Raw genomic sequence first — 25510 nt, forward strand, 5'->3', positions numbered from 1 at the left:
ACTACCATCTCCCAGTATTTGTCCTTAATGGCTTTCTTGGAGGAAAAGCTAGCATTAAGAGGGTCCTCTCATAATGTTTCCATACCCAGTTCTCCAAGAATACCCCTGATGTCAACTAGCCATTTGATTTTGTGTAAAGTATCATGTTTTATAATATCCATAATACCTGTGGCATATGTTCTTAATTCAGGGGTTGACCACAGGCACCTCCAATATAACGCCGGACGCAGTTTTGCAATGTCATTAATTGGCTTAATTCCTAGGTCATAAAAAAGAGGGCACATGGGGGTACTCTGGGGTAAATTAATAAGGTTACGTAAGAACTTTTTCTCCGATACAGACATTTTTGTTAAATTCTCAAAGCCCCAGATCTCGGCACCATAGAGGGCAGAACTAACCACCTTCGCATCATAGACTCGAAGAACTGGAGCGATTGGCTTAGTAAATGATTTCGCAAATTCAGAACATAGGGCGCCAGTCAGTTGGCGATGTTTAGGTGTTGCCAACTCTATCTGTTGGTTCCAATGTAATTCATATTGGACATTTATACCCAGATAGCTAAAAGCCCTCACTTGGTCAAGCGGTGAGTTGTTCATAAAGAGTTTACCCTTGAAGGTTTTGTGCGGACTAAAAGACATACATTTTGATTTTAGCACATTTACCTCAAGGCCTCGTACGGTGCAGAATTCTTCAAAAATACCTAGTGCTCTCTGTAGCCTACTTGGGGTCTTGGAAACAATTAGGGTATCATCTACAAACATTAAAATGGGTACTTTGGCACCAGCTAAAATTGGGGCATCTACATTGGCTTTGATCATTAGCTTTGCTACGTCATTAATGTACAATGAAAACAGGGTGGGTGCCAGGATACATCCCTGGCGTACCCGTCTCTCTACTGGAAACTGGCTGGTAACATTTCCAGGAGAGCCCCACCTGATTTGGGCGTAGTTATGCTCATGAAGTCTCATGACCAAAGTTAAAAGGGCACAAGGCATGCCCAAGTCGTGCAAAACCAACCACAAAGTGGTGCGAGGAACAAGATCAAAAGCAGCCCTTAAATCAATAAAGGCAGCATAAAGACTACCTTTTTCCAGTTGTACTGTCTTCCAGTGTAACATAGAGAAATGTAAAACTTGATCAATGGTGCTGGTGCAAGCCCTAAATCCTGCTTGGAGGTGTGACAAAATGTTCTGCTCTCACTCCCAGATCTGGATTTTATTTAAAATCATTCTACCTAAAACCTTTTGCATGGAATCTATTAGACTAATTGGGCGGTCGTTACCGGGGAGCGTCTTGTCCCCCTTCTTGTAAACTGGAATAATTTCCGCACCATTCCACGAGGCCGGAATTGGCGCTCCTTTTGCCACTGCATTTGCTAGTAGCAATATGTATCTGCCCCAAAGCTTTTTATCATGCAAAAAGGTGTCTGCTGGGACACCGTCTATGCCCGGTGCCCTACCAGCAACCACAGATTCCAATGACAGGTTTACATCCTCTATGGTAAATGCCTCGTCTATAAAGGATGAATAAATGGGTTTATCCCTTGTGCATGCTACCGAGCTTTTTGCATATTGGGGCTTAAAATAATCCACCCAGTCATCCTGTGCAACCCAGTTATGGGGTTTTTCTGGATTGCCACCACATTCCCACTTGATTATGCCCCAAAAACATTTAGTGTCCTTAGGGGCACTAGATTTTTTAAGCTCTTGCCACCTTTGTTCATCCCATGCACGTTTTGCTTTGTACATTGATTTTTTATAGTCAACCCGTGCACTACGGACAGCATTACTAGTTCCTATTCGTATAGCCTGTCCCAAAGCAAAACGGGCTTGTCTACATTCCTTGTTGTACCAGCGTGGCGAGTTATTAAGCAATTTCTTACTTAGCTTTGCTGGCCTAACAAAGAGATTTTTTAATTGTTGGAAGAACATTTCATGGACCTTGATGAAAGACTCTAGGTCTGAGCTACTACTAGGGATGATACTCATCTCATGAGTTGCATGTGATAAGTTGCTAAAAATAAAATCTACTTTCACCTGGTTATCTACCATTTGTACCCACTTCAAATGGTGCATGTTGTTTGTGGGAACCACATTTGAAGAGGACAATTTGTTGTACATGCTTTCAGGTATGGTCGATACCCAGTGAGACAGGGACATGCATAGAGGGTTGTGATCGCTCTCCAACCGGTCAATAACTGACATATCCTCTAGATAAACCCATAAACTTAGGCTCACCAGGATGTAATCTATTCTGCTTTGACCCAGGCTGCTCTTATAGGTATTAGCCTCCAACCTGTCCTGTGCGGTCCTACCTTTAGCTGCCCTAAGTCCCTTATTTAGACAGATTGAATTAATCTGGATGGCCACTTCAGTCCATATTTTGATTGGCATAAGTTCCAACTTTGGGATACCCCATTGAGCGTCTTCTTCCATGGTGAGTTTCAGATCATAGCTTAACAGAGGTTCAAATGTCACATTAAAATCACCAGCAACAATTATATACGATTGCGTAGAATATCTTTCCATCAGGTCTTCTAGGGCGGTTATTATCTCAGATTTCCTACCCCCTGTGCTCCTAGCATATACATTGTAAATATCCACAGGTTTAGACTGCCCTTGTTTGAGGCTGATAATCTGGATATCCCTGTGGTTAGATGGAAGTGGCTTTGCGCTAATTTCCATATTCTGCTTTATCCAAATAGTCAAACCCCCTGATGGATGCCCTTTTGTGCCCCTCACTGCTGGGATATTAAAATTTAAGTACCCATCAAGGAATTGGGGATCAAGAAGCCATGTTTCCTGGAATATGCAGATACTATGTAGATTGATAAAGGTGGTCCATTCCGGGATCAGTGTTTTGGAGTTCAATCCTGCAATATTCCAAGATAAAATGGAACCCGGATTCACTAAAGTATCGGGGGAATTAGAAGGCTCGATCTTATTAGGATCATTTAGGTAATCTCTTTTCCCGAGTAAAGGTAGACCTTCCAATGTACCTAAGATTACTGGAGTACCCGTAATACCTAAATCAGGATTACCCTGGGGAGGATTAATTAGGTCGCCTGGCCCCCGTAGTCAATCATTAAGTTCAAGGCCCGAGCTATCTTTACCTTTCTCAGTTGTCCATCTTATCTTGCTGTCGTGCCAATGTCGGGGGAGAGTGGATCTAAGTTGGATAGCCGAATAGTCTGGGGAACAACTTCTAAACTCCAGGGAGACTAAGTTTTCTGCCATAGTTACCTGTTTAAAAGTCAGTTCAATGCAATCAGTAGACACTCCATAATAATGGGTAAGCCTACGCGCCCTGGTAATATCTTCTCTGATCACAGAGCAACAGCCCCTGGTATGCCTCATCCAATGAATAGCCTTGTTGATTAAGGAATCTATTGTTTCTACATTTTTTCCCACACCCAGCCTGGTAACATTCACCATATAGACTTTAGATACTCTAGGCATCTTTATAATGCTCGGGTAATCTCCCATAGAATCAGTGACGGTTATGTTGTTATCTTGTTTAGATAAAGGGGAAGAATTACTATTAATATGCATATCATTTCCTTGTTGTCGGACACTTCTTTCATTAGGCAGTAGATTTCTAAGTCCGTTATGTTTGTGATTTACACTGTAAGCTTTCTCAACCCCCTTTTTTCGTTTAACCACTTCACTATACTGGGCGGCAGTTTCGGGCTGTCCACTATCCCCACGAGTGCCATCCATAGAGGATTGCACTAGCTCTTTAATCGGGGCTTTAGATATGCCACTTGGTTGTTTATTAGCTAAGCAGGATGGGCAGTGACCTTTGCCTAGTAGACTACTACTCACTATAGTAGTGAGATTATCAATCTTGATTTTCATACATTCAACTGACTCAGGTAGTAATTGGACCATGGAGGTCAGATCAATCCGACCATCTGCGTTAGATGCATGAGGATCAGGAACATCGCAGGGTGTCATCTCTTTAGCACCTAAAAAGGAGTCAGACTTATATGAGCTAGCTAAGTGTATGTCGCAATCTGCCATATGATTATCACTTACTGAATTTGCTAGGGCTGAAAATCTATTTCCACATGTTATGATGAAATTGACCACAGGGGGGGAAATACATCTTGCCTCCATGTTGGTATTAGGAGTTACCACCCCCCCCTCGATGTTAATTCGATCTTGGCCTTTACTGGAGTAATAATTTCTGCTCCTAGTTACAAACATTTCGGGGACCACAGGACCCTGTTTTTTGCCAGTCCTTAGTGCAATGGCTGGATTTTTACACCCTTTTTCTACTAGTTTTTTTTAAACTGGGTTGTCTATCAGTAGGTCACCACATTCCTCAATTAGGTCATCTATACGATTCATAACACAATTATTCCCCGTGCGTGGTGCAATCTTCCTTGTCTTTCTGGCTTTTTTAACCTTGACCAACGCACTTGCACTCTCATCCCCACCTTTTTCCCATAATGTGTAAGTCTGTTTTTAAAATAACTGGGCTCTTCTGGTCTAGGGGGAACAATGTCACAGCTACAGTACCTTTAGATCATGCAATAAAGGGGGTGGCCCAGCCCGGTCTCATCCGGTCACAGACGGGCAAGGACAGGCCCGCCCTTGGCCCGGGCGCCGCCCACGCCCGTCCCGCGCTGCGGTGGATGTCGGCGCTTCTTAAGCGCTAGGGCAGCAATGGCACCTCCCTCGTGGGAGCAAGGGATTCTGGTGCAGGTAGTCCCCCAGCGGCAGCAACAGAGTTCAGTGCGTCCCGCGCTGCGGTGGATGTCGGCGCTTCTTAAGCGCTAGGGCAGCAATGGCACCTCCCTCCTGGGAGCAATGGATTCTGGGGCAGGTAGTCCCCCAGCGGCAGCAACAGAGTTCAGGGCGTCTTGGGCTTTATGAATGGCTGAATTTAGAATTATTGGAGTGATCAGGGGAACTATTACTTTTAAATGATTTTAACTGCATTATGAATTGTGTGGTGGACACTACTAGTCGTGCCTCCTATCCACGCCTGACTAAAAGATGAGCTTCTATTCTTGAGAAAACTCAGGTTCAAGGCTCTGTTGACGAGTGGATGACCCTCTAGTCTGCGAGAGCTGGTTATACTTTTTTTCCTCATCGCACAGACAATACTCTAGAATTGACATGGTTTTTATTGGTCAACTACTGTTTCAATTTGCCAACATGGAGGCATGTCCCAAGATTACTTCGAACCATAACCCAGCCTTTTTGACATTGCAACTACCAACTAGTAGCAAAGAAGGGTGTTGCTTCACTTTCCCCAATCACTCCTCTCCAACTCTGTTTATAGAACTAATATGACTGGCCTGTTGAGGGAATTTATAACAGCGAATTCTGGTTCTGCTTCATCCCAGGTTGTATGGGACTCAATGAAGGCTTACATACAGATGGTTGATTGCAGCTTATTTTGGAAGTAAAAAAGCTAGAGAAAGATGAGGCCTCAAATTTGCACGCAGATGCAGGCAGTAGAGCATCAGCATGTCCAAGCAGTTAGTGATAAATGCCTGGATGAGCGTCCTACCTATCTATAGCTGGCCAATTTCAGAGCCAAAGGCACAAAGGGTTGTGCACTCCTTAAACATATCTGGGCCAGCGAGTTTGATTGTTTAGTTTCTGTTGCTTCTCTTAATTTTCTTATCGAACATGTTCTCTGAATCGGGGTTGTTTTGACAAGTATTATTGTATGAATTCAATGTGAATTTGCTGTGATCATATTTAACTTAATAAAAAAGACTCAACTAATGTTAGACTTCTGGGATCCAAAAACTGTAAAATGAAAACAAAACTGGCCTTTGCATTAATAGGGGCACCAAGTGATCAAAATAAACTATATTTCAAACCTTTAGATCAATTGAAATAATCCATCAATTGATGGACGGGCGCAGTGACCAATTGTTCCACTTTTAATGGGGGTAACATAAGAACGTTTAAACAGTTTAAAGCAGGCAGTCAGGATCTGAATGTTAATAAGAATGTTCCATCCTACTCTTGGTACCCCATGTTGAGGTCTAAAAATCATGCATGGAGAGTTGCGAAAAGGTTTGCAAATAACCATAGAGCAGAGACAGAAAAAGGTGTATAAATCTTTTTTATACTAAATCCCTATCATGTGTGAATTAATTTGTCATGGCACATTAGAGGCTAGAACCAAAAACAGAGGGCCCCTGAAGGCTGATAGGGAGTGGGGAACCAGGGGAAACAATATTGAAGGAAAAAAGACAACCTCTAAACTACTACCTTTACATTATTGATGGGTGTAACTCTAGTTATTCATACATTTCATCAGATTTGTTATAGAGCCATAAACACACATGATACCTACAAATTGTTTATTTCTCACCTATTTTTATTTTTATGATTCTTATCAAACACTTTTTTTTTCCTTTTTAAAAAAAATAAAAACAACTTATTTTGTCGAAAGACAATAAATTCCTTAAATTTGAAGAAAAGGCAGTCCTCCCCTACCCAGAAAAATCTCATGCAACATACACACCACACTCTTTCATACAGCACATTCAGTTCACAACACGAATAGACAGGTATTCATATTTTCATGAGCAATTATGAATGCAATGTCATTTATACAGAATTATAATGTGATAGTATCCGAAGTCACAGATTTTAGATAGTTAAACATAACCCTAGAAAAGAAATTTCAAGATGTGTTCGGAATCCAATACAAATCACGGATTCCTTTAAGTCAGCAAACAATGTGCCACAGGTTCCTTTTTGTTAGCAAACAGTGCACACTGTTTGAGATGTTTCTGGGTAGGCGAGGACTGTCTTTTATCATACACACATCAATAATGTAAAGGGAGTAGTCTAGAGGTTGTCTTTTTCCTTCAATTTTAGAGGCTAGAACAGAGATTTTAAAGTGGAAGTGAGGGAACGTGGTGGAAGCAAAGAGCAAATAAGGAGAAATTGTTCTGAAAAGGCTCCCCAATTAAGGTAAACGTGTACAGACTTTTAGACACTGCACCGAAATTTGGGTAGTGGTGACTAGGGAATTTTGAAAGTGGCTGCCATAAGTCAAAACCCTGAATTTGCCTCAGCAAGTGAGTAAAACTTTCCCAAAGGGAAATCTTGGGGGGGTGAGACTTCTTCCCAGGAGAACATTTTTAAACAAGCATTTGCAATGTCAATATGTCTTCCAGGTGGGAGACCTATTGGCTTTGTTAATTGGATGGTGAAGGCTAACAGGTGTAGTGAACGCATGTACATGTTTGTGTACTGACACTAGACAATTTTTATTTACCATTGTCACATGGTGGGCAGCTATGTTAGACCAAGTAATAGGAAAAGTAAACGAGAGTTAGAGTGTGGTAGAGCATAGGAAAGGATGTCAGATTATTTTGTGTTTGCTCAAATGATTTCTACTATAACAACACACTTTACATATATATAAACAGAGACACTGGAAATATGTCGGAAGGGAGGGACAAATTACACAACATGATTGAAAAAATCATGTAGCAAGAAAAATCTGATTATGCGGCACTATCTTTGACAGTATTATTAGGTTATTTTACCATTTCAATACCTATTAAAACTACCCTGGCATAGTTGCACCTTATTTGTACCAATTTTAAGACCTAAATACAGCCATCAGCAACTGAGAGGTCACCAGTTCATCTTCGTAAAGAGTGTGACACTGCGTGAAACCACATTTTGCCACTTTTGCTTTAGTAACTTTTGATCCGTTTGATCTAGAATGAATTTTTATGATTGAAATGTACCAATTATGCTTCAGATGATGGATTATGTTGCAAATCCATAATTATGCGGAAAATGCAGTGGTTGAGATCTTGTTAAACTATTTTAAGTCACTGAGATTGGGCCTCTGGCTTTTGAGTGAGTTGCTTACATTTAGGAGAGAATAAAGAAGGGCAGTCAAAGCCAATTGTTTTTGCTTATTTTATTTTTTTACTAATCAATGCAGCTAACACACATACACCACAGGGTGTGACAGAAATGCAGGCAGATTAAGCCATGCTAACACAAAAATGGATATGGCAAATTGCAGGGGCACCAGTGTAAAGTTCTCTCATACACAAGAACAGATACAACAGAGTAAGTGATTGCATATGCTTCCACAAATACACACATAATAGGTCCTGCATGCCATGCAGCCATGTAATCTTACTTCACAATAGCACTACAGTCATATGACAGCAGCATTCCGCACTTTATCACAAACATATCTCCAGCATGTGCAGCAACAATGTGTGCCACCCTCCTATACGCAGGGAAGTTAAAACACAGACAAGAGCTGCAGCAAACACACATTCTCTCCCACAGCAAACAAGTACAGCATGTGTAGCAGAAATGTATATTTCTTCCAGTGTGTCAGTAACAGTGTGTACTATGGTTTTATTGTGTTGTGAATGAGTGCGTGGAGTGAGCATTTCAAGTGTCAGTGATGTGTTTTGTGGTCTAGTACTTAGTGTGTGTGTGTTGAGTGAGGGATACGCCTAATTTCTTTAGATTAGAGTGCTTTATTGAGATAATATACAAAGTAAAACATCAATATAAAGTATACAAGCTATGTTCAAATAGTACCATAACCTTAATACGAGTACCGCGAATAAAAAAAGAAACAAAATAAACCCTATACGGGTATGAGCAATGTAAGAAGTATATGATCAGAACCAATTTTAACCATCTAAACATGTACATAAGCATATGCAATTAAGCATTTTATATTAAGGGTAAAAAAATGAAAAGGGGGAGGAAGGGAGGAGAGGGGGAAATAATAAGAAGCAGCTGAACAGTAATGCAGAAATAGCAATAACAACTTCTTAAACATAATATATTTTAAGAGGTTCATGACGAAATACCTACAAAATAAGTCAAACAGGCGTCCTAGATAGAAATGTCATGAGTGGTGAGCAGAGTAAGTCTTTTTTAATCATAAAGGGTATAGAGGTGGCGTGTGCGCAATCTAGTCTATGGTGATGACATATTAGGTTGCACCAGGCTTGGTTCAAGATTTTAGCAGTATCCTTCCAATTCGTGGTAATAATCTGAAAGGTAATAGCTATAAACAAGTCAATAAATTTACCCACGCTTCCCTGGGTACTCCATATAGGAGAAGAGTCGCCCAGAAAAACGTGCATAATATCAAATGGAACATTTATGGATAAAATTTCATTCAATTTCTTTCAAATGAGCAACCAAAAACTCTTAACCAGAGGGCAGAGAAAGAACATATGAAGAAAATCACAATTTTCGTGAGGACAAGACCAGCATTTCGAATAATACAACAGCTTGAACTTATGAGGATATGTAGGGGTAAGGAAAAGCCTATTATAAAAATAGTAGAGAGTCTTCATTGTACTTGCTGATCGGAAGGAGGTGTGAACTCTTGCCCAAATGGAGCCCCAGGTATAAAACGAGAGTTCTTGTGACAAATCTTTTTCCCATAAAATTTCTATACAGGATTTGGTTCTCATATCAGTAGGGTGAGACAATATCTTGTAAATAGCTTTAAAATGAGCAAGGAAATCCAGAGAGAGAGTGGGTGTCTGATTGTGTGAAACCAACAACAAGTTCTGGGAATGGATTTGAATTAGAGATGTTCTGAGGTGAGAGTAATGGGGAGCATGAAAAGGGATAAATCATTCTTCACTTGGATCTCCGTAAAGTCCATAAGAGACCCGTCAATCATCAAGTGCTCAAATGTATTAATGCCTTTATCAATCCATTCTTTCTAAAATAGGGTTCTGTTATTAATCTTTTAGTGTTTGTTATACCAAACAGGCGTATGTGCAAAATTGTCTGATTGAGAAAGATGGGCTTTAAACAAAGAGTTTGCAACTTCAGTAGAATGAGTGAGATTAGGAGATAAAAAATGTCTAGCAGCTGAGATAAACCAGTGGCCACGGCAAAAGAGAATGGTGCATATTGGGAATGTTCTAATCAGCTCCAAGATGTTAATGGTGTATGTGAGGAGTCTGAATGAAAGTACCAAACTTGTTTCAGAGTAAATGAAGAATGGTAGCATCTAAGATTAGGAAAATTAACCCCTCCTAGGTCTTTGGGCTGCTGAATTTGAATTAGTGAAATCATGGTCTTATGATTATTCCATGGGAATTTGGTCAAGGAATGATTAATGGTTTTAAAGAAAGAAAGTGGAAGAGTGATTGGTAGCATGGAGAGATAAAAATGAATGATCGGAAGCAGCATCATTTTAATTGTAGCTAATCTGCCCCACCAAGACAAAAATAGTGGGGACCAACTATCAATGAGTGCCAAACGTTTTTTAACCATATCTGCAAGATTAAACTTAATGGTTTCTTTGATAGTATTGGTATAGAGGATACCTAAGCATTTATTATTTTTTGAGTTCCACTTGAACCCCTTATCTTTAAACATATCAGAGAAGCAATGTTTATTGAATAGCAAAACCTCGGAATTGAAGATATTGAGTTTCTAACCAGAGACTAGAGAGTATTCCTTTAGAAAAAAGAAAAATACCAGCAAAGAGGTAGTAGGGTTGGAGAGGTATAATAAAATGTTGTCCACATATGCAGTAAACTTAATATCTGTATGTTTCAATTGGAATCCCGTAAATTGTGGATAACGGCAGAGTTTTTCCAAAAAGGGTTCTAGAGCAAGAATAACTAAAAGTGGGGATAAAGGGCACCTTTTTAAGTTCCTCTGTGAAGTGAAAAGTATTTGGATTGACATCGTTCACCCAAATGGTGGTGGAGGGTACAGAGTATAGCAATTGGATGTATCGAATAATGAGGGGACTAAAGCCATGCCCTTTTAATGCTCCAAAAATGAATTCCCAATTTACTCTGTCAAAGGCCTTTTCGGCATCTAACGTAATTGCAGCAACTGGTGAATCCACCTTGGAGGCTAAATGAATAATGTTTAGGAAAGTCCTGGAGTTATCTGTAATCGATTACCCTTTTACAAACCCTGATTTATATATAATAATTAAGTCAGGGACAACCTGATTTATGCGAAGGGCTAATAATGTAGCAAAGATATTACATGCCATATTAATTAGGGAAATGGGTCTATAACTTTTACAAAAAAAGAGGGATCTTTGCCTTTTTTAGGGCTCAAACAGAGCATCTCTCGAGTAAAGGAACCTTGCGTTTTACCAGAGGCTAAGAAATTATTTATGAGGAATAACAACTTAGGGACTAGAAATTGCTAAAAAATGAAGGAAGAAATGTACAGTAAAACCGCCCGGACCCGGTGTTTTGTCTTTGGGAAGTTGAGTAATAGCATTTGTGATTTCTTGTTCTAATATTGGAATGTCGAGGGGTGTTAGATCAACATGGTTAAGAGAGGGTTTGGGAACGGTTTGAAAGAATGAATCAATTTGGTCAGATGAGGGGATTGACTCAGGGGTCTAAAGAGAAGTGTAATATTCAGTAAACCACTCAAGGGTCTTAGAATCAGTGATATGTCTGATTCCTGCGCTATCTGTGATGGCAACAATTCTGGATTTCTGTCTTTTAATTTTCAGATAGTTGGCTAGAGATTTGCCAGCATTATTACGGCTGCCATATATTTTAGTGTTAAATTTGAGGAGTCTGCAGCAAGCATTATCCCAGGATTGTTTATTGTATTGTAATTTAGCTTTAATGAGATTGGAAAAAGTATCAGAACAGTTTGAGGTGAAATATTCATGCTCAAGGGCCTTCATTTGTTTTAAAATTAGTGTTGCATCATTAAGTGCCTTCTTTTTTTTCCTGGAAACAAAATCTATTATAAATAGGGGTGGGCGGAATTTGCGTAATCGCGTTACGCAAATCTCCGCGAAATGGTAAAAAATCTCCGCGAACACGCAGAAATTCCGCGAACACGCGGAATTGCTTGCTCGCGATACTTTTTTCCTGTTCGCGATCGCTGTTTGCGTGCTCGGGGTGAAATATCTCGCGAACACGCATATTGAGAACGCAAATAAGCAAAAAATGTCACGAAGTCGCGGAACGCAGATTTTTGGGCAATTTCGCGTTCTCCGCGGAACGCGAAATTACCCAAATTCCGCAAATTCCGCGAACGGAACGGAATTTACCGCCCAGGCCTAATTATAAATCCTCTGGCAGTAGCTTTGAAAGCATCCCAAATAAAATTAAACTGTGAATCAGAAGAAAGATTATTACTGAAAAATTCCTTAATAAACAGTGAAAATTGTTCAACAAATTGAGTGTCTAACAAAAAGCATTGTTAAAACGCCATCTGCGTGAGATGGGTGCAGATGTGAGATAATCCATGTCTAAAATGACGGGGCGTGATCCGAGATAAGAATGGAGCCAATCTCCGTATTTGTCATGAATTGAAGAGATGATTGGGTGAGAAATATATAATCTATTCGTGAATCAGACCTGTGAGTAGGGCAGAATAAGGAAAAATCCAAGTCATCAGGGTGAGAAAATCTCCATGCATCCAACAACCCTCTAGATGTAATAGCTTTGTGGAAAGTGTTTTGCATTCTATTAGGGATGAAGTTGGTTTGGGATTTCTGGTCTTAAAAAGGATCCAGAAATTGATTGCAATTGCCTCCCAAAATCAAAAATTCTGAGGCATGAGAAGAAAGGAGAGTAGAGAAATCATTCAGAAATACTAAATCAACACCATTAGGGCCATAAACCTTACAGATAGAGATTTGAGTATTGTTAACCTTAGTATTCATAAAACCATCTACCGTTATTGTCTTTAACCTCATTTAGCAAAAGAACATTTAGTGACTCTTAAAATTGGATTATTACACCATTCTTATTATTAACTGCTGCGCAACAAAAAATATTTCCAACCTATAATTTGCGCAAGGAAAGCAAATCTTGCTCCTTAAGATGCGTTTCTTGCAATAACGCTGCGTGGCATTTCAATTTAGCAAGATGGGATAATACACGTTGTTTTTTAACTGGGTTATGGATACCCTTCACAAACCATGAAATAATATGTAATCCACTCATCAAAAGAACTTAGTCAAAGTTATGCACATAAATATATGAAACTTAAAATAAATAAAATAGTGCAAGAGCCAAAATGTCAGATAGTGATAATCGTCCTGAGAGGAAGATATTCCAGCAGAGAGAGAAACAGATATAGGCCAGAGAATTAGAGAGAATTAGAAATTAGAGATATGAAGGGGAAAAAAACCAGGCAGCCTGATGTACTCTGTCATACATACCAGGTAGGAAATAGTAAAGAACCACAAGAACAGATGCAAAAAGAAGAAGAGAAGCTGCAATAAACTGGAAAGCACAGAGGAACAGGAAAAGGTGGAGAAAAAGGATGGGGTGTAGGGAATAGGCAGGAGGAGCAAAAGGAGAACACAGTCTCCCTTGAAGTATATCCGGAGAAAATATTACGAAAAGCCAAAAGACTTTAGCCATAATATTCATAAACAACAATAACAATGATGTAGGAGGGGGGATAAGGACAGAGGCCTCCCCGAAGAGGGACACTGAGAAAGAACATATTTAATGACAGCAAATAATCGGAAAACTGTAATCATGAAACATAAACATAGACAACACAGTGGAAGGAACTTCCCGAACATTGAGGGAGACAATGCAACAGATTGAAGCATAGACAACAGGACAGATGGACAACGTGAATAAGGTCACCAGCGTCAAACAAAATACGGAAGGGAAACCTGTAGAACAAAAGAGAGAACATGTGAGAAAGCAATCAGGTTTTGCTAAGTTCCATCACTTCTCCTTTGTGAACGTGGATACATTTCCTAGCCTCTGTAGGCTCCTCAAAAGTGAATGTTCTGTCCTTGTAGGTTACTTTGAAAAAGCAAGATGAATGAGACCATAGCGGGCATTCATGGATCGCAGCGTTGGTCTGAGGTATAGAAACTCTTTTCGGCGATTGGCAGCAGGCTTGGAGACATCTTGACTGAAGAGCATTTTTTGGCCAGGCCAAAGCATCTGTTTATGGTGCTTAGCAACATTGAGAATCACCACCAGATCAGAGTATAATAGAAAATATGCAATGATTCCCTAAGGTTTGTTTGAGGATGACGCATTCTGGGGGCCTATCCGGTGAGCCCTTTGAATGTTGACATCTGTTGATTTCAGCAAACCAACTATCTGGAGAACGTGAATCTTCAAAAAAGAGATCATACCAGAACCTTCAGAGCCTTCCGGAATGCCATAAACTCATAGATTGTTGCGCCTATTTTGATTTTCCAAATTTTCTGTAGTTTTCTTCAGTTGAGCAACCTCTCGGGAAAGAATGTCCACTTTGGCAACAACATCTTTTGCGTCACTAATCTTCTGTTCTACATCCGAAAGCCTTGAGTCCAAACCAGACCATTTCTCCTCGAATGGATGACGTTACTACACCATCTATTACCCCGCAGTAGGTTACAATGCGGTCGTTACAACAACCGCATTGTTACCACGCATGGCTTTACATCGCAAGTCATTTCTACGACTTGTGCTAGATGGCGCGCTGGAATTAGGAATAGTATAAATTACTATTCCTACTCCAGTTAGCGCAACAGCAGGGAATGTGTTGGATTTAAAATCCAACACATTCCCTAGTGTTGCACGCCACCTAGCGCAAATCATAGAAACGACATACGTTGTAAAGCCACGCGTGGTAACAACGCGGTCGTTGTAACAACCGCGTTGTTACCTACCTGTGTGGTATCAACAGCGTTGTAAATGCTATTTCCCTTTCTCCTCAATTCTTTGAAGTGTCGCAGTTGTGTCCATCATAAAAGGTTGAATGTTTCTCAGTTCATCCATAATGTCCTCTAAAGTCAGAGGAAGAGGTGATTTTGTTGGGGAGGATGGATCTTTTTTCACTTGTTTGTTGGTATTACCGACCAAGTCTTTGTGACCACTAGTGTTAGAGCCAGCAGCCCCTTGGGGCTTGTTTGGGTGTGTGGAATCCATGTTCGAATCAGTGTATTTCCACTACAATAAATAAATAACTCTCTCAAGTCACAGGAATCTGAATCCACAAACACTGCTCTATTGCTGGAAATTGCGCTATTAATTCAAGTGAGGGCAATGACTGTAGATGCCGACGAAAGTAGCCTCTATTGCATATGAGGAGGCCTTCAGTGAAGGAAAGAGATATCCATTGTTGATTGAGCATTTTTAATTCAGAGTATCATTATCAATGGTAAAAGTAGCCCAATCCGACTAAAACCTTTGACCAAAGGGGCATTACTGACACGCTGAAGTCTGAGAAAAATGCCACAGAGGCAGAGGAAAAAGAATAAAAAAGTGTCCAATTAGACCAATTAAAGGTCTAAAAAACTTGCCTCAGCGCCCCACTTTGCTTCCGATGTGAGATTCCATGGTTTTGCCGCCGCACCGTTACCAGGAAACAAACCCTTCAGTGATAGTCATTTCTCGATGTGGCGGAACAGCTCTCTAAGTAGTGGCCATTTTGTCTCGCCGTCACCGCTCACTCCTGAGAATCCTGGTATGATTATGATGGTGTTAATGACTATATATTAAGCACCGGTGCTGCCATGCTGGATGTTTTGTGGAGACCTTCTTATTCTCATCCTCTTCTGATACAACCGAGCCATAGGTGAACACCGCGCTGGTGGCCGACCAAAGACGATCACAGAGTCTATCCTTAGCTGCTCCTAGTCTCTCTGCCGTGCAGTGCCTCTTGCTGCCAGCTTCAGCCAGCAAGAGGAGAACTAGAATGCTCTCCAAGTGGCACATATTTCATCATCTTCTGTGCCTCAGCCTCAATGTGAGAGGATGTGGCATAACAGCCATGGCTGCTGACTCTGGAGCTGGGAAACCAGGTTCGGGTCTCGGCATCTGCTCATCCTGATATTCTGGGCAAATCACCTAATTTCCCTGTGCCTACCAAAAAATGAACATGTCCTTGTGTAACATAACTGGTGCTCATGTGAAGCACTCCAATACCTTCGGTTGAGTTTGTGCTATATATAAAACTGCAAAAAAAAGTTATTCCCACCATGAGTGTAAAGAATATGACATACCCACGAGGAAAAAAAAACAAGCAGGAAGGACGTAGCGTGTGTTCACAGTTGTGTAGAATGGACAGATGGACAACCAGAAGGAGCTCTGAGGCTGTGATGCATAGACAGGAGGAGGGGCCAGGGCACCTGTGCCAGGAGGAACTGAGAATGGTTGCTATGGCCAACAAAGAAAGAACTACTTAGTGAAAACGCCTGTTAGGGAACCAAGCACTCAAAGGAGAGACAATTACAATAAATGCACCAATAAAAAGGTAGCATTTTTTAATGGCACAACAAACAACGGATGGCAATGATGGGCGTGCCAAAAGCCCACAGAAGAGATAGATAGAACAGTCTTGCAGACAGCGCAAGCGCTGTAGGCTCGACCTAAAAATAGCACTGTTTCTTTAATAAATAAATAAAAAGCCTTAGATTTTGGAGACACTTTTAAAGGAACACTCATAAAATATTGCAAAGAATTTCTGGTTAGCCAAGCTAGCCTGACCTTCCCAGGAGTACAAGCACGAAGGCTTGGGGGGGAATCTCAACTGTGAAACTTTTATAAACTAAGTTGTCTTACCTCAATGTCACATAAGCCAGGGCTGCCTAATTTGTTCCTTACGTTGCAGAAATAGGTCAGAGTTGCCCATTGTGCCAGGGCAGGTGAGAAATAAAATATTTTCATGTTGGTCATAAAGATTCAGAACTGGCATAATTATTCCACAGATTACAGATATTGCCAGAACAAGCCTTCAAATGTCCCCAGTCACTTGGGATCACAATCAAAAGACCTAGGTGCAGCCACCACTATGCAATCATTCTCTTTTGCTAGAGTAAGTACAAAATAAAGCACTGAGCACCGAACATTAATGGTTTGACCAAGACATTAAGAATGTCCACGACAGGGAGACATAGAGATGGTGGTAGAGACAGACAGAGGGAGGTCCTGGAGAGAGCTCTGGAAGGATAGAAAGGCTTCGACAGACAGACAGAAACAGGAGTAGACCGGACAGAGAGAGAAAAAAATGGGAAAGATAGAGAGATACACTCTGAGAAAGAGATGGAAACGTACAGATAAACAAGTAAACAGAGAGAGATAAAGGCAGGGAGAGACAGAGAAACATAGAAAGGGAGAAATGAGGAATGGGTGAGAGATAGACAGTGAAAGTCAGGAGCGATAGAGGTGACAGGGTTAGAGAGAGACATATGAAGACTGGGAGTCTGATTCACAAACTGCACTTTGTAGTAAGTTTTATAGTACTACAGTAGTACAGGAATAGACCGACAGAGAGAGAAAAAGACGGGGAAAGACAGAGAGATAAACTCTGAGTAAGTGACAGAAAGGCACAGATAAACAAGTAAACAGAGAAGAGATAAAGGCAGGGAGGGGCAGAAAGAAACATAGAAAGGGAGAAATGAGAAACGGGTGAGAGATAGAGAGTGAAAGTCAGGAGAAACTGAGATGACAGGGTTAGGGAGAGACATATAAAGACTGGGGGTTTGATTCACAAACTGCACTTTGTAGTATGTTTTATAGTACTACAGTAGTACTACAAACCTTACACAAAGAGCTAATCACAAACTGCAATGTTATAGCAACTTACACTTTGGAGTAGGTTTACTACTTTTTGGTATTCACAAACTATGCTCTTATTGTAACTTACACGTTTGTAGTAACCTACTTTTTTGTATTAAGACCATACATTCATTATTATCTATGGAGGGTGTTGTAGTACCAGTGGTTGCCCATATACACTACTGAACTTATTATAAAACTATAAGTTGCTGCAACAGTGCAAGTTACTACAAAATTGCCATTTGTGTATACAGAAAAGTAGTAAACTTACTCAAAAGTGAACGTTACCTTTGTGAATTAGGCCCAGAGAGAGAAAGCCAGGAGAAGACAAAGAGAGACAAAGAGAGAATAAAAGCAAGGTCCTCCTTGAACTGGAACACAAGCAACCCAGTACTGGTTTCACCTTTTTTATGGGTTCATCATTCGGGTATAGCTTGGTTCCAATGACGCAGTGTCACGTGATACACTTAGAGCGACATACTAAAGTATACAAGAAGTGATGGATGGAATGTTTGAATTGATCTCAGCCATGGCTATACTTTAGTATGTCTCATGTTTCCAGTTATACTACTGGCACTCAAACACCCAACAGATGATGGGACAAATACTTGCATATAGTTTAACCACAGGCAATCCTTAAAGGTAGTATTCAAATCCATCATTCTCACCCACTGTGCCACTTTACACAGCGGACCTGATTTAGAGTTTAGCAGATGGAGCGAAAGGCAATCAGGGTGGCGGAGGGCTTTACATCTGCCACCTGTGTATACTCCGTCTGTCAAATTTAGAGATGACCACCAGCACCCTAGACATCCCTATACATTAGCAGGAACCACCATCCTGGTGATTCCTGTCAATGTAGGAAGCATTTAATGGATCGCTAGCCAATAAACTTTTTTATATTTTTCAAAATCAAACTCTCGAAACAGGAAATTGTTTTTGAAAAAAATAAAAATCATTCCCATAGCATGTACCTTTTTTCCCATGGTGGGATGCCATTATTTTTACTGTCAATCACCATCAGCAATGACCATGGCCATGACAGACAGGAAAAAGCCATTCGAAATAGCATAGATGATCAGATGGCTTACCAGCAATGGCGCTTACTTTGACGATCCATCAGCAGAAATTATACACAAAAGGAGTACATTTTACTCTGTCAGAGTAAAACTTGTGGTCCACCTGACTGAAAATCGGGCAGGAGGATCGTGAGTCTGGCAGACAAGTACTCTGTTGCCGATGCAATGGAGTATCTTTAGAGACCCGACTAAGGCTCCTCATGGGAGCAGTTCATCCAGAATATTGATCATCTCACCTATTCACCCTGCGGTCCACTGCTTTTTATTTCTAAAGTTTGAAATTCACACACACCGGAACTATAGCTGCAAACATACAAGCCTCCAGCCAGAAGAGAAAAGTAAATGCGCACATTCACAGCCATCCCAGCCTTTCATTCTCCAATAACAGATGGTCATTGTTACCCAAAAGTAATCATTTTATCAATCTCAATCAATCTCAGAAGGATGAAAGACTGAGTGCACACGACAGAATTTCAACCTGTGACCCTGATGTCAAACAAACACTTCTGGAGGGAGGCGTTAGTCCTTGGCGATCCAGGCACAGCATAAAAGAACTTTCCACAGTCCAAATGTCAGAGGATAACTACACAAAGATACACATCAGTGAATATCCAGGGAAGATGGACATACCAATAACCTGATGTGATAGAATATGTCTTTTACCAGTAAAATGTGAGGACATAGACCCACCTCCAAAGAAAATGGTAACACAAGCTATGGCTTAAGAATACCAATTCCCGGAGAAGCATGTATAAGGCTGCTATGAAGTGGTGAAGAAGGGAGAAGTTTGATATGGTGTGATGGAGCGGATAGTAAAAAATGTTGTATACCTCCCCTATCCTGCATGAAAATACTAATTAAATAATCTATTAATTATAATATTATTAAACGAGTTTGCATGTTTATTAATCAACATTATTAATATTCGAATTACACGTGAGAATTGCATTTTGCATGGCTAAATAACCTTTATGACTAAAATCTGTATGCATACTAACCGTAGTATATGTAGTAAATAGAATACTGCATGATATATGTTGCTTTTGTATTGTCTCTGTAATGTTGCCCATGAGGAGGACCGAAAAGGGTGAATATAATTGCTTTAAATGTTGCTATATGCTAGATAAATACAAGCACATAGAGGGATTAGTAAGGGGTGGACATTAGATTTATTATTTCTATGCATTAATTACTCTTTTGTGTTTATTTTGCTTAAGTTGGCGTTTGGGCTTAAATCTAAATGGCCGCTGACGCGACACGGGGAAGTGGCCACTGTCCCACGAGGCACGGAGCGAACTGCACAGCTGCGACAAAACATTCTACATCCTCATCATGACCTGTGGCCCCATGTACTCGAACAAGGCCACGGTGGGAAGACGGCCAAGACAGAAACAATAGACTTAACAGAAAACTTTCTACATGAACTTGTGACCTCACCCCCTCGAACTGTACTAAAGTCTCCGAAGCTCCCATCAGACGATCTCAACCAGCCAATCATAACCGTGCTGAAATAACAAATTGTATCTTCTTGCTTTGATTTTATTATAAAAATACATGGTAGAATAGAGAGGGAACTGCTGCTGACTACTGACTATCGAGTTTTCGACTGACGATCGATTTCGATTTTGGCGAAGACGGCAACTCTACGCGATCTCTACTACTTAGGGTGACTGCTGCGTTTCCCTGAATCCTAGATGGTCCGGATGCTGCCCAATTATCTGATGACTGCGAACTTTTCCTAATTCTATGGGCACTGATAGATGCTTGCACGTCTCTGGTCCTTTGCCGATCCTTTGAGACTGTAGCGTGCTAAGCAAAGAACTTTGAACTTTGATCTGCTTAGACGAATGACGGCAGATTTGAGTATGCAGACCCAATGACTTAGAGGACTCCAGATAGCCAGATTATGTAAATATGATATTCTCCGATTAACATGAAATGATATAACTTTCTAAATGAAAAATGTAATCCTTCATGAAAGATCTAGATAAAAATATTGATTAACAAGAAACGAGTTTGTGGTTTATTGGGAAAGGTAAGATCTAAATCTTGAAATGTGTTTTAGCTGGTTCTAAATCCCCATCAGCCAATCCAACTAAATGGTCCATTAACCATTTGGGAGGAGTGCCTTGATGTTTAGGATTGAGATCTGTAGGTGAAAAGGGTATTGATGTATAGATTTTTAATATAACTTTTGTTCCTATAGATTATAAGGTGTTCCCCTCACATGTCGAGCGCCTGAACCGCTCATCTCTCCTGCCTGCATGCAGACTGGTAAATGGTTAATGTTGGTGTTATGGGCCCCACCAATGATTGCATGTGTGAATGAGTTAGTGTGACGTCAGGTCTGTGACGCAGGGAGGATACCGGTACGGGTTTGTTTTCCCCGTTACCAGGGTTTTTGCGTTCCATCAGTTTTTCTGGTAGCAAGATGATGGTTTTTATTGTTTTGGTTTTGTGATTATTGCTTGTAAATTGCTTATTGATTATTGATTGTGGATAAGTATTGGTTTATGTATTAACACTCTATGTTGAGTCGCGTCTAGTTCTATGTTGTTTGATGGCTTCTGGGATGTAGGAAGTCAGAAGTTTGTAACGGTTCCGTAGTAGAGCAGAGGTAAGCGCTGCTCTCGGGAAAGACGGAATTGTTGTTGCCCTGTAGGTACACGGGGAAAATGTGTGACGATTGGAGTTGCACAACGCATTGTCTAGGTTCGATTTGGTAACATCGTCCTGTGTTGCCATTAGAGACATTTTCTGTGTGAGAGAAGTGTATGGTAGCGAAGGTCACCTGTGAAATTTTGGTCTTAGGTACCAGGAGTCCAAAAGGCACTCGCTTATCACTGGAAAGGTAATAGGTGTTCCCTAAGCTTGATAGAAGGATAAAGTAGGTGAAAGTGCTACTTTAATAACGAGTGTCATAATTCTGTAGTAGGGCAGACTGTTCGCTGCTCTCGGGAAAGACAGAATTCTGTGTGAATGTACTACATTTTCTGTGTGAAAGTGCGTGAATGAAAAGGCATTCAGGTTCATTGTGAAACTCTGGTTTTATTTCTCAGGAGCATTGGGTCTCCAACTAGGTGTCTTAATTCTGGAGAACCAGTTAGCTGATGCATGCAAGAAGGGTGAAGTAGAGGGATGTGCTACTTTATCAACGGAAGTAACGATTTCGTAGTATGGCAGAGGTAAGCGCTGCTCTCGGGAAAGACGGAATTCTTTTGAAAAAGGTCATTAACTATACTTTGGTTAGTGAAACAGACAATGGTGGTGTTTTTATGTCGTTACTAACAGATTTGTATGTTAAAAGAACGTAAAGGAGCTTACCGAGAAAATGTTGTAAAGGGGGGGTCAGCAGAAGCAAGAGTAGCGAGAAAAGCTGATGTCAGACAAACCGCGCTGGGATTGGCTAGTCAGTAAGAAACGTAGATGCTCCTGATTGGTGTGTTAGTGTACGCCGCGCTAGGAGTGGAAGAATTACAGGGTGACGTAGACGCTGCTGATTGGTGCGTTAGTGTGAGTCGCGCTGGGATTGGGACTTGCAGAAGTGACATAAACGCTCCGGATTGGTACGTTAGTCTGAGTCGCGCTACGATTGGTTAAAACAACAGAATAATCGTTAGGGAAAAACTAGCGATACACGGAAGACAAAATGATGTATTACGATCCACCAGAAAAGGAGAAAAAGTCCTGGTTTGGAAAGATTAAGAGTTTATTTAAAAAGGATAAACCGATTGTGACTAGGGAAGGACAGTTGCTTCCTCCACCGAAATCGCCCGCATCCTTCATGGTTGCGAAATACGGATATCCCACGTGCATTTGGTTGGACAATTGGGCAAAGTATACAAAAGATGATGGAGTTTTGGCATTTCCAGAGCATGGTTTGTTCAATTTAGAGGTTTTGAGAAATTTGAGAGAGAGAATGATGAATGTAGAACCGAGACCTAGACCAACACAGTTTGAGGCATTGACGAAATGGGAAGATGAGATGCATGACAGAGAAAGACAGAGGAGTGGCGGAAGGTATAGGTACATGTTTGGTAGATCATATGTACACGAGAATCATGATGACAGAATGAGGAGATGGAGAAATGCAAATATGACTGATGGTTTATTTCCTGTGAGACATGTTGAAGAAGTTAGCGGTAGAAAATGTATGGAAAAGAGAAATAACATAGAATCAGGAGGATATGGAGTGAATGAATCGGAGGATGATGTTCTTGATGACATGTTTTATAAAAATCCACCCCCGTTTCAACCAGAATCTGACATGTTAACTCCAAGTTCCCCAATGAGAGAGACTGTACGAAGCATTAAAATTGAGCCAGTACCCCAAGAGGTAGGGGGAAATAGTTCTTTCAGAGAAATAGAGAGAAAACAGGATAGTAAAGTGAGTGGTGAAAATTCAGCAGAATTAGCAAAAACCACTTTAGAATTAACTAAAAAGATTAGGGAATTGACATAAGATTTAGAAGCCGTGACTGTCCCCGTAACTATAGGCCCTGTAATGCCCATTTTTAAGAAACAGGATAGTGAGCATTGTTTAACGGTCCCTTATAACAGTAATAAACAGATTGAGAGGCCAAGGATAAATTCAGAAGAAAACACATGGAGACAAACAGTAAGCACATCGGAACAGAGTACGCCTATAAATTTGACTGCAAGTCCAGGTTTAGTTGAAAGACTAATAATGACCACAGATTCCCTAATAGAAACTCCAAGAGACTCAGAACGAGGTAATGCGGAAAAACCAGTAGGCCCTACTTCAGAAGAATTAAGTGAATGGTTAAGGAGTTTACAGAGAAAAGACAGAGAATCACAATCAATAGATGTGGCCAAACTAAGGATGGTATTGGAAGAATTAATAGTAGGGACTATCCCCACAGAAAAGTTAAAAACCTATCAGGATGAAGAATTACTATTCTTGTGCAAAAGTATAACTGGGAGAGCAAAGAATTTACACGAGATACTAGAAGAAGTGGCAAATGAAATGGGTACAGATATCGAGAAGATAAAAGCTTTGCAAAAACCATATCAAGTAGACTTTACCGAGAAAGATATTGAAAATGTGAACACCACAGTACGAATAACTCAGATTAAAGACATCATAATTTTGTTGAGAAAATGGGGAGATGTGGATAAATGGAGGAGCAGGTGGTACCGAAAACAAGATGATGCTTCAGAAAAAGATTTGCGGCCTTCCCAATTAGAGAGAAGGAGAGGGTAGTAACATAATGCCCTATGAGAGAAATTCCAGGTGGGGGATATGTACATGTCCCTTGGACTAGGCAGGATATTTTGTCATTTACAAATGAATTCCCTCGACTACGCGAAAAGCCAGTCGAGTGGTACAGACAAGTGGACAGATTTGTAAAATTATCAAAAGTTTTATGGATTGATTTGAATAGCCTATTTGACATAATAGTACCAGCAGATTTATGGACAGAGTGCAAAATAGACTGGCCTACAAAAGAATACGCTAGAGATCCAAAGACAGGTGCCACTGATCCCGAGGTGATGAAAAAATATGAGCAAGTAATAACCTTTTTGAAAAACAAAGTACCTCCCAAAGAGTCCGATTGGGTAAAAATTGACTGAACTCATCAAGAAAGTAAGGAGTCAGTGGACGCGTACTATGAAAGGTTAATACTTGCCTTTAAGCAGTTTAGTGGTGATGCAAACTTAAGTGAAAAGGATTTAAGTCATTTTGTATACAGATTTGTATATGGTCTACGTCCTGAAATTAGTGAAATGATTAAGCAGCATACAGTGGATTGGCAAAACAAGAAAATAGATGAAGTACTAAGACATGCAAAGTATTTTAGTGATGAAATTGAGGCCAAGCAGCGTAAATTAAAAAAAAAGGCTATGTGGGCACAAGTAAAGGTTGTAGAAAGACAGGAAGCACAACTGATTGAACAAGCGAATAATGCAGGACCAAAGCCTAAATGTAATGCTGGAAAAGGAAAAGGACAGTCTAAATATAGAAGAAGCCAAAAAGAAATAGCCATGTCATAATTGCGGAAGAATAGGGCACTGGAAATCTGAGTGTAAATTTCCCTTGAATACTAATGGTGATAATGCATCATTGAATCCGCAGGTGCAGAAAGAGGTGAGTGGTCAACCGCAGCGACAGCAGCAGGTTGTTACCCAACAGAATCAGGTGCCAAAACCGCCTTTTCCACAGAGCGTAAATTCACAGAAATACAGTAATGAGACAGGATTCTACAACGAAGAACAGGTAACTAAGCTGCCGCACGCTAGCGCTGTTTCGCAGTATTGGCTACAACGCAATGAGAGTGAGTCAGAAGAAGGTTATTGACGGTGCCTAAGGGAGGAAGAAGAGTGCGTACTTGGCGCAACTCTAGAAGTAGACTAGACAGGCCCTTACTTTCCTAGTAGATACTGGTGCTACTCGATCAGCTGTTAGGTCAGCTGATGTTGAGAATCTTCCTCTCTCACAATCCAAGGTTGGAGTATCCAACAGACAGATCAAAAAGTATCTCACAGAACCAGTAAAGGTCAATATAGGGAAATTTACCGAAATGCACCGCTTTGTCATGTGCGATTCAAGTCCTGTAAATTTATTAGGAAGAGACCTATTGTGCAAAATGAATTGCACCATATTTTATACCCCTGATGGTATAGCATTTGAGACCCCTGATGAAGATGTACTATATAAAATGACTATGGCTAATATGGAAACTGAGATTACTGAAGCCTATGCTGTATTCAACCCTGACGAATTACCAAGAGAATTGAAACAGACAGTAAAAGCAGAAATTTGGGATTTTACAGAAGAGGATGTAGCATTGATGAGAAATGTGGATCCCGTAAAAGTAACAGTGAAGGAATGAATAAGCTACCCAAATGTTCCTCAATATAAATTGACACCTGAGATAATTAAAGGAGTTACCCCTAT

Source organism: Triturus cristatus, chromosome 7 (genome assembly GCF_964204655.1).
Source record: "Triturus cristatus chromosome 7, aTriCri1.1, whole genome shotgun sequence".
In the NCBI taxonomy this organism is placed as follows: Eukaryota; Metazoa; Chordata; class Amphibia; order Caudata; family Salamandridae; genus Triturus; species Triturus cristatus.